At 45.3% G+C, this 12,024-nt stretch overlaps 1 pseudogene; it reads left to right on the plus strand.

The window, feature by feature from the left end:
- The window catches only part of LOC115124713 (zinc finger protein 850-like), a 36,864-nt pseudogene extending 34,778 nt beyond the window's left edge, over positions 1 to 2,086 (plus strand).
- The last annotated feature ends 9,938 nt before the right edge of the window (positions 2,087 to 12,024 follow it).

The following is a 12,024-nucleotide window of genomic DNA, read 5'->3' on the forward strand; positions in this document are numbered from 1 at the left end:
CCTGCACCATTGGAGCTCGGAGCTTAACAATGTCACTGTACCCTGCAAATGACATCTGAGACCCTGTGCATGTGACTAATAAACAAATCTAATCATCTCATCTAAAACATACAAGCTGTGGTCACCCCAGTGTATTATGCACGCTGGTGTCCTCCCTCCCTCTACACTTCCTATGATTAATGAGTGGGGCTGAGTTAGAGCCTGCCATCTCCCCTCTGTGTTACTATTCTGGGACCCAGCTCCATTGGGCAGCGTCCTAAACTCAGGACCAACCAGCCTCTCTGCTCACTGTGGCACAATGTGTGGCAGAACAGCCCCAGGCTTCTATAGTTCAATAAAAAATGCAGTCAAAGCTGTAAAGGTATTGGTGAGAATGTCCCTGCCGATTCCCTCTGGTTCTACTAATGGTAGGCGTTGTCTCTGTGGTCATTTAGTATGGCAGACAGGCAGGTAACACTGCTGTGTGGAAAAAGATGAATGTCCTGCAGTAGTAGTGCAGCTCTGTTCTGTCAGCTTCTTTTTTTCTCTTCAGTCCCCAGTGTCCCTCTTTCTGTTCTTTATCTCTACCTACCATTGTCCTCTGCCCTCCCTAGATCTCTCTCTCTCTCTTCTCACACATTGTTTTTCTACCCCTCCTATTCTTCTGCCTCTTCAGCCAGAAGTGCTGTGTCTACATTTTTGGAGAAGTGTTTCAGAAAATATGTTTTCATAAGTTTTCAAGATATGAAATCTATGAATTTTAATGTTCGCTCTTCTCCTCTTGTCCTTGTTCTCTCGTTATGTTTTCCAATCCTACCCATCCTTCTCCCCTCCACTCTTCTTCTACCTCTCTCCTCTTCAACTTCTCCTCCCTCTTTCTTTCTGTTCACTCTCTGCCTCTCCTCTCTCTCTCCTCTTCCCCTTTCTGCACTCTTTCCCCCTCTGTCTCTCCTCTTCTTCTCTGCTCTCTCTCCGCCCCCTACGTCCCCTCCTCCTCCTCTCTCAGTGTTCTACGTGTGGGAAGCGTTTCCGCCAGCTGCCCCACCTCAAGGACCATGAGCGTATCCACAGCGGCCTGCGGCCCTTCTGCTGCTGGGTGTGTGGTAAAGCCTTCAGTGTGGCCGGCCGTCTTACTGAGCACGCCCGCATCCACAGTGGAGAGACGCCCTACACCTGCCACCGCTGCCCCTCAGCCTTCCGCTCACGCTCCAACCTCGACAAACACATCCGTCTCCACGACGACGGAACGGATGGAACCACAGCCAACGATGTAGAGGCTGAAGGGGCGAGGGTGCTCTTGTCTACAGGGACGGGATTGGGTGGCGAGGGGGAGTCGGCGGTGCAGACCATTCTGCTCGTCCAGACGGATGGAACCACAGAGGGGGTGATGGTGCCGGCCGTGCCCGTCTCAGAGCACTCCTCTGGGGCTATGTTTTCTGGGCAGGCTGGGTCCTCCCAGGTGGTGTTCTTGGGTGGTCAGGCCATCTCTGTCCCCTCCCTGTCAGCTATCATGGAGGGACATGAGATCCCCTCGGTCACTGTGGTAGAGGGACAGGATGTACCACACACCATAGAGTTCATCCTAGAGGAGACCATCTCATAGAGGGGACTGTAGAGGGAAGAAAGGAGAGAGTTTGTGATAGAATGTATTAGAGACAGACTGAAAGAGGGTAGGATTTTCAGTTAGTGTTGAGTTAAATCAAGAGGTATAGTTTTTGCTGTTTCCTCAGTGCCGGGACTATTCTTGTTAAATGGTCCGAAATATTGTTTAATCGACTTAAATGATCTACGCATCTACATATGAATTGATTTTGGCAGAGTTTAGTGAAGGATCGGATATGTGGCCCTTAAGCTTTGAGAGGTGCTTGAAAGAGCAGAATTGATTTTAAATGTTGAAATCGTGCAGCGAAGCCAGTGAAGCAAACAGCAGTTGTATGGTAAAGCATTTATCTTGTTTACAATGAGAAGTTGATTGAAAAGCTGATTGTAAAAGTATTCCCAGAGTCTGTACCGTTAATATTATTTAGAGTGAGTTTTATCAGGGTTGGACTTGAGTCGCCCATAAAATGTCCTCTGTTTTCTTTTTAATAAAAGGCTTCAGCTTTCACCGTTTCTCCAACGCTTCTATCATTTTATAAGGAGGATTACACGTGGTCCTCACCATGAAATATCTCACACCAGATAGGATGGCCTTTATGGGCCCCACTGTAATCTCACACATCAGATAGGATGGCCTTTATTGGCCCCACTGTAATCTCACACATAAAATAGGATGGCCTTTATGGGCCCCACTGTAATCTCACACATCAGATAGGATGGCCTTTATGGGCCCCACTGTAATCTCACACATAAAATAGGATGGCCTTTATGGGCCCCACTGTAATCTCACACATCAGATAGGATGGCCTTTATGGGCCCCACTGTAATCTCACACATCAGATAGGGATGGCCTTTATGGGCCCCACTGTAATCTCACACATCAGATAGGATGGCCTTTATGGGCCCCACTGTAATCTCACACATCAGATAGGATGGCCTTTATGGGCCCCACTGTAATCTCACACATCAGATAGGATGGCCTTTATGGGCCCCACTGTAATCTCACACATCAGATAGGATGGCCTTTATGGGCCCCACTGTAATCTCACACATCAGATAGGATGGGCTTTATGGGCCCCACTGTAATCTCACACATCAGATAGGATGGCCTTTATGGGCCCCACTGTAATCTCACACATCAGATAGGATGGCCTTTATGGGCCCCACTGTAATCTCACACATCAGATAGGATGGCCTTTATGGGTCCCACTGTAATCTCACACATCAGATAGGATGGCCTTTATGGGCCCCACTGTAATCTCACACATAAAATAGGATGGCCTTTATGGGCCCCACTGTAATCTCACACATCAGATAGGATGGCCTTTATGGGCCCCACTGTAATCTCACACATCAGATAGGATGGCCTTTATGGGCCCCACTGTAATCTCACACATCAGATAGGATGGCCTTTATGGGCCCCACTGTAATCTCACACATCAGATAGGATGGCCTTTATGGGCCCCACTGTAAATCCACAATGCTCTCGCTTGACATCATCAATATGGACTTTCTGACACAGGTACCCACGAGTCACAGAAGCAGAGCTCAGGAGGGCAGCAATATGAGATATCCCCATACAAGTCATGTAATTACCCAGTATATTAGTTTCATTGTTTGTCACTGTGTGTTGACGTATATAGATTTAACAGTAATGTTAATATAATGTCTATGACATGAATAGATGAAGTTAATATTGTAATGCCGTATGATAAGGAAGGAGAGGATTTATGATGATCTCAGCTGAATGAGGAAGTACACGTCATATTGCTGTATAATTATGCTATAGTGGATAGCTAGATATCAAAAATAATGATCTAATTTGTGTTTAAATGGAAAAAGGCTTGATGTGCCAGAACTTTTCCAGTGCTGCAGCAGCTCATAATCCTAATCTAAAGCGCCGTTTATGACTGTTGCCCAGCCAGCGACTGCTGACTGGAGCGTTCTCATACACAAACACTCTGTCTTCATTTGTTTTCATGACATGAAATGAGAAATGCTGTTGATTGTGTGGGTGACAGAGAGAGAAATTGCCTCATTTTACCATAGGAGCCAAGTATGATTTTTTCTTTTGTTGTTTTCAGCCTTTCATGGGAAGAGAATTTATTGTGAAAATGTAAGACCCTCACTAAGGTGAGATAAGGAACCAGCAGTCTGTTATTGGTGAGAGGTTAGTATGTCTTGGGGATATGATCTTTGTGCATCTGTAACTTTCTCATTAATCATTGTTTCCTATTCATTCAAGCCTATCTGTAATCATGGTAGCATACACATTCATGAAGAATTGTTTCCTATTCATTCAAGCCTATCTGTAATCATGGTAGCATACACATTCATGAAGAATTGTTTCCTATTCATTCAAGCCTATCTGTAATCATGGTAGCATACACATTCATGAAGAATTGTTTCCTATTCATTCATTCTGTAATCATGGTAGCATACACATTCATGAAGAATTGTTTCCTATTCATTCAAGCCTAAATCATGGTAGCATACACATTCATGAAGAATTGTTTCCTATTCATTCAAGCCTATCTGTAATCATGGTAGCATACACATTCATGAAGAATTGTTTCCTATTCATTCAAGCCTATCTGTAATCATGGTAGCATACACATTCATGAAGAATTGTTTCCTATTCATTCAAGCCTATCTGTAATCATGGTAGCATACACATTCATGAAGAATTGTTTCCTATTCATTCAAGCCTATCTGTAATCATGGTAGCATACACATTCATGAAGAATTGTTTAGAAACCTGTATTCTTAATTACAATCAAATTGACTTGATAATGACACATTATTTACCATTCATTTCTATTGGGCACAAAATAATCTGATGCGCAACCAAAACAAACTGCAAATGCATCCAACAAGTTAGTAGAGTCACAAGCTACACAATTTGTCCAAATCCTTTTCCTTCCTTAAAATGGGGGGACTATGTACAAAAAGTGCTGTTCTTTCTAAACGGTTCACCTGATATGGATGAAATACACTAAAGCTGACAGTCGGCACTTTAACATATGCATTGTATCATTTCAAATCCAAAGTGATGGAGGACAGAGCCAGAACATGTCACTGTCCCAATACATTTGGAGCTCAATGTATGTGGCCCAACTGGAGGACTGCTAAAAACATTGTGGGCTTAATGTCATTAGAATTTGTCACACATCTATCACTGACTAAAGAGATGGGACTCGCCAGTCTGCACTTTTAACCTCCTAGTCATTGTATAATTTCAACAACAAAAAACGTATCACTGTCCAAATACTTGTGGTCCTCACTGTATTTCCCACCAACCTCCACTATAGATGAATGCATGTACATTACCATTCATCAATGCATCTCCAGCAGACCAAGTAGCCTTGTATCATAGCACGGTCATCTCTGCTGTGTCTGTAGTCATTTATTAGATGGTAGATGTTCTTGGCATATGTTCTATACTGTGTGTGGAAGGTATAATGATGAGAGTACTGCGCTCTGAGAGAATGGTTTATAGTTTGATTATAACCAGACCGTCAAATCAAATTTACACCTAGATATCACAGTAGAAGAGATGCAGACCCGCACACTGTCGGAAAAAAAAGGAATTCATCCAAAACTAAGGCTTGAATGCAGAATGAAGATGTTTATTAAAACATCATGGTGGCCAAAAAATGAGTGCAAGAAATTGCATAACTGAGAAGTGAAACACAACATTTTGGCCTCGGGGCATCACAAACAATGGACGGACTGCATTTGGTTTGGGGAGATTATTAGCATCCTTAACCTTCTACTGCAGTGGGTTAAATCAGGGTCACACATGTCTTGGTCTTAAACAAATCTACTTTGAAATAGAAGTATACACCTCACACACATGGCTATTGGCTTAAAAAAAGAAGACATCATTTACATTTAAGTCATTTAGCAGACGCTCTTATCCAGAGCGACTTACAAATTGGTGCGTTCACCTTATGACATCCAGTGGAACAGCCACTTTACAATAGTGCATCTAAATCTTTTAAGGGGGGGGTGAGAAGGATTACTTTATCCTATCCTAGGTATTCCTTAAAGAGGTGGGGTTTCAGGTGTCTCCGGAAGGTGGTGATTGACTCCGCTGTCCTGGCGTCGTGAGGGAGTTTGTTCCAACATTGGGGGGCCAGAGCAGCGAACAGTTTAATGGCACAGGCAGGGAGCCCAGCCAACAGCGAGTTGCAGTAATCCAGACGGGAGATGACAAGTGCCTGGATTAGGACCTGCGCCGCTTCCTGTGTGAGGCAGGGTCGTACTCTGCGGATGTTGTAGAGCATGAACCTACAGGAACGGGCCACCGCCTTGATGTTAGTTGAAAACGACAGGGTGTTGTCCAGGATCACGCCGAGGTTCTTAGCGCTCTGGGAGGAGGACACAATGGAGTTGTCAACCGTGATGGCGAGATCATGGAACGGGCAGTCCTTCCCCGGGAGGAAGAGCAGCTCCGTCTTGCCGAGGTTCAGCTTGAGGTGGTGATCCGTCATCCACACTGATATGTCTGCCAGACATGCAGAGATGCGATTCGCAGGAGAAGGTGGCAAAGAGCTTCCTAGGGTTAGAGGCAGATGCTTGGAATTTAGAGTGGTAGAAAGTGGCTTTAGCAGCAGAGACAGAAGAGGAAAATGTAGAGAGGAGGGAGTGAAAGGATGCCAGGTCCGCAGGGAGGCGAGTTTTCCTCCATTTCCGCTCGGCTGCCCGGAGCCCTGTTCTGTGAGCTCGCAATGAGTCGTCGAGCCACGGAGCGGGAGGGGAGGACCGAGCCGGCCTGGAGGATAGGGGACATAGAGAGTCAAAGGATGCAGAAAGGGAGGAGAGGAGGGTTGAGGAGGCAGAATCAGGAGATAGGTTGGAGAAGGTTTGAGTAGAGGGAAGAGATGATAGGATGGAAGAGGAGAGAGTAGCGGGGGAGAGAGAGCGAAGGTTGGGACGGCGCGATACCATCCGAGTAGGGGCAGTGTGGGAAGTGTTGGATGAGAGCGAGAGGGAAAAGGATACAAGGTAGTGGTCGGAGACTTGGAGGGGAGTTGCAATGAGGTTAGTGGAAGAACAGCATCTAGTAAAGATGAGGTCGAGCGTATTGCCTGCCTTGTGAGTAGGGGGAAGGTGAGAGGGTGAGGTCAAAAGAGGAGAGGAGTGGAAAGAAGGAGGCAGAGAGGAATGAGTCAAAGGTAGACGTGGGGAGGTTAAAGTCGCCCAGAACTGTGAGAGGTGAGCCGTCCTCAGGAAAGGAGCTTATCAAGGCATCAAGCTCATTGATGAACTCTCCGAGGAACCTGGAGGGCGATAAATGATAAGGATGTTAAGCTTGAAAGGGCTGGTAACTGTGACAGCATGGAATTCAAAGGAGGCGATAGACAGATGGGTAAGGGAGAAAGAGAGAATGACCACTTGGGAGAGATGAGGATCCCGGTGCCACCACCCCGCTGACCAGAAGCTCTCGGGGTGTGCGAGAACACGTGGGCGGACGAAGAGAGAGCAGTAGGAGTAGCAGTGTTATCTGTGGTGATCCATGTTTCCGTCAGTGCCAAGAAGTCGAGGGACTGGAGGGAGGCATAGGCTGAGATGAACTCCGCCTTGTTGGCCGCAGATCGGCAGTTCCAGAGGCTACCGGAGACCTGGAACTCCACGTGGGTCGTGGCGCTGGGACCACCAGATTAGGGTGGCCGCGGCCACGCGGTGTGGAGCGTTTGTATGGTCTGTGCAGAGAGGAGAGAACAGGGATAGACAGACACTTAGTTGACAGGCTACAGAAGAGGCTACGCTAATGCAAAGGAGATTGGAATGACAAGTGGACTACACGTCTCGAATGTTCAGAAAGTTAAGCTTACGTAGCAAGAATCTTATTGACTAAAATGATTAAAATGATACAGTACTGCTGAAGTAGGCTAGCTGGCAGTGGCTGCGTTGTTGACTTTGTAGGCTAGCTGGCAGTGGCTGCGTTGTTGACACTACACTAATCAAGTCGTTCCGTTGAGTGTGATAGTTTCTACAGTGCTGCTATTCGGGGACTAGCTGGCTAGCTAGCAGTGTTGATTACGTTATGTTGCGTTAAAAGAACGACAATAGCTGGCTAGCTAACCTAGAAAATCGCTCTAGACTACACAATTATCTTTGATACAAAGACGGCTATGTAGCTACCATGTCAGATATAGAGTTGAAATGTATTCCATTTTGAGTTTACATGCTAATATGACACTTTATATACATCACAGTATACTGAAATATAACAACACTGTTTGATATAGAAACACCAGATGTACGTGATTTATAAAAAAGGAATCTTTATTAATGATGAAATTATGAAACATATTAAGAGAATTCTGCCTATGAGGACAAAGAGGGTGCTTTGGTCATTGATTGCAGGAAAGGGATACTGTTGTCCTTGTGAGGAGTGAATGTGACAGCACCTATTGAGTATCTGTCCCTGGACATCCCTGGAATTCTCAGCTATGTTTCATCCATAAACACTGGAAATACCTGACCCTCAGAAATAATGTGCCTATTCAGCGCTGGGCCTGAACCTGCTGACATTACAGGTGGAGGGTGAGAGGAGCAGCCCCTGGGTTTGGGGTTTAGCACTGGGGACAGATATTTAACATAGTATTCACCCTGGGTAAATAGAGAAGAGGTAGCCTCTAGTTAGGTGACGTGGTGTTATCTTTGTTAAGGACGTAAGTGCATCATTGTCGCCATCTTTGCTGTCATTGCATTGAAGACATTGACATGATTATGTATTATCCCATATGCTGTACTGTAGAGCCAGTGTATCACATCTAGAATATTGCTGTAGTGATTTTACAACTGAGAATGTTTTAAAACCTTTTTTATTGAATTATCTTGGGTTTCCTCATGAGTTCCTGACTGTGAATGGCGTTAATGAGTGTCATGATGATAAATGAATGTCACTAAGATAAATTAAGTTTACGCACGAAATTAGAATGATATCATTAATCAATCAATCACAGAGTGAAATAGAACACATTATTAGATCAGAATTTGAATTAGAACAGGATTCTGCCAATGAGTTGAATAGTCTATAATTAGAATTCCATTCAGTCAAGTATAGACTGATGAATAAAGTATGAGCTCTTGGCCTGTTGGCGATGAGTTCATATGCTGTAGTAATAACTACAGTATAGTTCTCATTACTCCATAATGCCTAAGTCTGGGTAGGAACTCATATTTCTGTCAACATGCTGCCTGCAGTCCTTAGTATTTTGGGTGACTACACACACCGCACAGTGTTTCCTGATTCATCTGTTTTCTCTGGTCCTTTATTATGAAATATCTTATTATAATTGACCTATTTAACTAATGTTATACACATTTATCATCTGACATGCTTCCTTTTCTGCATTTACCTCTGTTTTCTCTCTGTCTCATGCTCTCCTTCCTTTTCTGCATTTACCTCTGTTTTCTCTCTCTCATGCTCTCATTTACCTCTGTTTTCTCTCTCTCTTCCCTTCCTTTTCTGCATTTACCTCTGTTTTCTCATGCTGCATTTACTCATGCTCTCCTTCCTTTTCTGCATTTACCTCTGTTTTCTCTCTCTCATGCTCTCCTTCCTTTTCTGCATTTACCTCTGTTTTCTCTCTCTCATGCTCTCCTTCCTTTTCTGCATTTACCTCTGTTTTCTCTCTCTCATGCTCTCCTTCCTTTTCTGCATTTACCTCTGTTTTCTCACTGTCTCATGCTCTCCTTCCTTTTCTGCATTTACCTCTGTTTTCTCTCTCTCATGCTCTCCTTCCTTTTCTGCATTTACCTCTGTTTTCTCTCTCTCATGCTCTCCTTCCTTTTCTGCATTTACCTCTGTTTTCTCTCTCTCATGCTCTCCTTCCTTTTCTGCATTTACCTCTGTTTTCTCTCTCTCTCATGCTCTCCTTCCTTTTCTGCATTTACCTCTTCTCTGTTTTCTCTCTCTCATGCTCTCCTTCCTTTTCTGCATTTACCTCTGTTTTCTCTCTGTCTCATGCTTCCTTCCTTTTCTGCATTTACCTCTGTTTTCTCTCTCTCATGCTCTCCTTCCTTTTCTGCATTTACCTCTGTTTTCTCTCTCTTCCTTTTCTGCATTTACCTCTGTTTTCTCTCTCATGCTCTCCTTCCTTTTCTGCATTTACCTCTGTTTTCTCTCTCCTTCCTTTTCTGCATTTACCTCTGTTTTCTCTCTCTCATGCTCTCCTTCCTTTTCTGCATTTACCTCTGTTTTCTCTCTCTCATGCTCTCCTTCCTTTTCTGCATTTACCTCTGTTTTCTCTCTGTCTCATGCTCTCCTTCCTTTTCTGCATTTACCTCTGTTTTCTCTCTGTCTCATGCTCTCCTTCCTTTTCTCCTGCTCTTTCTCTCTCTGTCTCATCCCCTTCCTTTCTCTCTCCTCCCTCTGTTCTTTCTTCTTCTCCCCTATCTTTCTCTCTCCCTCTTTCTCTCCCCCTATCTTTCTCTCTCCCCTATCTTTCTCTCTCCCTCTTTCTCTCCCCCTATCTTTCTCTCTCCCCCTATCTTTCTCTCTCCCCCTCTTTCTTTCTCTCTCTCCCCCTCTTTCTTTCTCTCTCTCCCCCTCTTTCTTTTCTCTCTCTCCCCCTATATCTTTTCTCTCTCTCCCCCTATATCTTTTCTCTCTCTCTTTCTCTCCCCATCTTTCTTTCTCTCTCCCGCTCCCCCTCTCTTTCTTTCTCTCTCTCTCTCTCTCTCCCTCTCTTTCTCTCTCTCCTCTTGTCTTTGTCTTTCTCTATTCTCCCTGTCTCTCTCTTTGCTGAGGTGGCGGTACCTGCTGTGACTTTGACAAGTAGTCTCCTCGTGTGTAGTGTGTGTGTGTTTGAATGTGTGTTCATATTCACCCTCTGTCTGACTAGGAAGCTTGTGTGAGTAAAAAAAAAAGTGTTTAATGTGTTTTTCTCGGACTTGAGTGTGTCTATGCCCTGTATGTGTGTGTATGTGTATTTGTATGCGTGACTGCACTGTGTGTGTGTGTGTGTGTGTTGTGCAGGTTATGAGCATCTGCCTCTCCAGCTCGTGCCACCATGCTTCTCTTTTTCGTCCTCCATATCCTCTCCTCTCCTCTTTCCCCTTTCATCCCTCCCCCTTTTGTTCACCTTGTTTCTCCCTGTTTCTGTTTCTTCTCCCTCCCTCTGTATCTCACCCTCTGCCCCCCCTCTCCTCTCTCCCCCCCCTCTCTCCTCTCTCAACCCTCTCCCCCTCTCTCCTCTCTCTCCTCCCCCACTCTCCTCTCTCTCCTTCTCCTCTCTCTCCTCCCTCTCTCCTCCCCCTCTCTCCTCCCCCTCTCTCCTCCCTCCCTCTCTCTCATTGATAGCGGTGGATATGTGACTAGAATACTGAGCAGCTAATTATTATTCCACGAGTGATGCGCAGTGCTCCGTCTGAATGTCAATTCTCTCCCTCCCTCCCTCTCTCTGTTCCTCCTCTCTTTCTCACCCTTTCTCCATCCATTCGTTCTCCCTTCCCTGTTGCATGCTGTCCAGGCAATGGTTAACATGGGAACCACATAGTGCAGTGAGAAAAGAGGGGAGGAAAGGAACATGGCAGGGGAACACCCACATACCCCTCAGAGGGTCGGATGCTGCTAACTCTGGCCAATCCTCACCTGCTGCAGCAGTGTGGAACAATGTGTGTGTTTAATTTGTCTCTGTATGACTGTGTATCTGTGCTCCATCCGCTCTAACCCTCGAGGAATGTACGAGTGTACATGTGTGTTGTACGTATTTGTTCGGTAAAAACAGTGTGTATAAATGTGTGAACGGGGGGGGTGGGGTTTGGGCTAGAGATCAGAGAGAGAGCAGCTGTTGAATGCATATTGTTGTTCGAGGGAGAGATGTTGGGAGGGAGGGGGGAGTGAGAGATGGAGGGAAAGAGGGAGGGAGAGGTAGAGAGGACAGCTCGGAGTAGACATCAGAGAAAGGTAGGGGAGAAAGAGAGCATGAAATATTTTGGTCAGGTGTATATGCAAAAAAACACTCTTAACTACAGCAAACAGTATGTACTGTTCAGGGCTGGACTTATCAGACACTGATGCATGAACACTCACACAGACACAGACACAGTGAGGCACCCCAAGCACCTCTTCTAAGCAGCACAGGGGCCAGGGCAGTGGGGGCGGTATAGTTGTGGATGTGATTGAATGGGAGAGACAGAGGACTGAGAAGACTTCTTTCTGTAGGCCGTAGATATGGGTCACCGACATGGAACATTGTGGCTCTGGCCCCTCCCCTCTGGGAATAGACACACACACTGACAACTCCAAACATGAATAATACGTGATACAGTGCTGTTTGCCCACTAACCTTTTCAAAGGTCAATCAACACTTGGCTAATATTTGACTAAATGCAAAGTGAAAATAAAAAGCAGAGAGATAAAAATCAAAGCAAACATTTCAGTGCTGTCTTCTCCAGTATGAGCGACAGAGGGCAGGACACCTACAC

The sequence above is a fragment of the Oncorhynchus nerka genome, linkage group LG3, assembly GCF_034236695.1.
Source record: "Oncorhynchus nerka isolate Pitt River linkage group LG3, Oner_Uvic_2.0, whole genome shotgun sequence".
Taxonomy (NCBI): Eukaryota; Metazoa; Chordata; class Actinopteri; order Salmoniformes; family Salmonidae; genus Oncorhynchus; species Oncorhynchus nerka.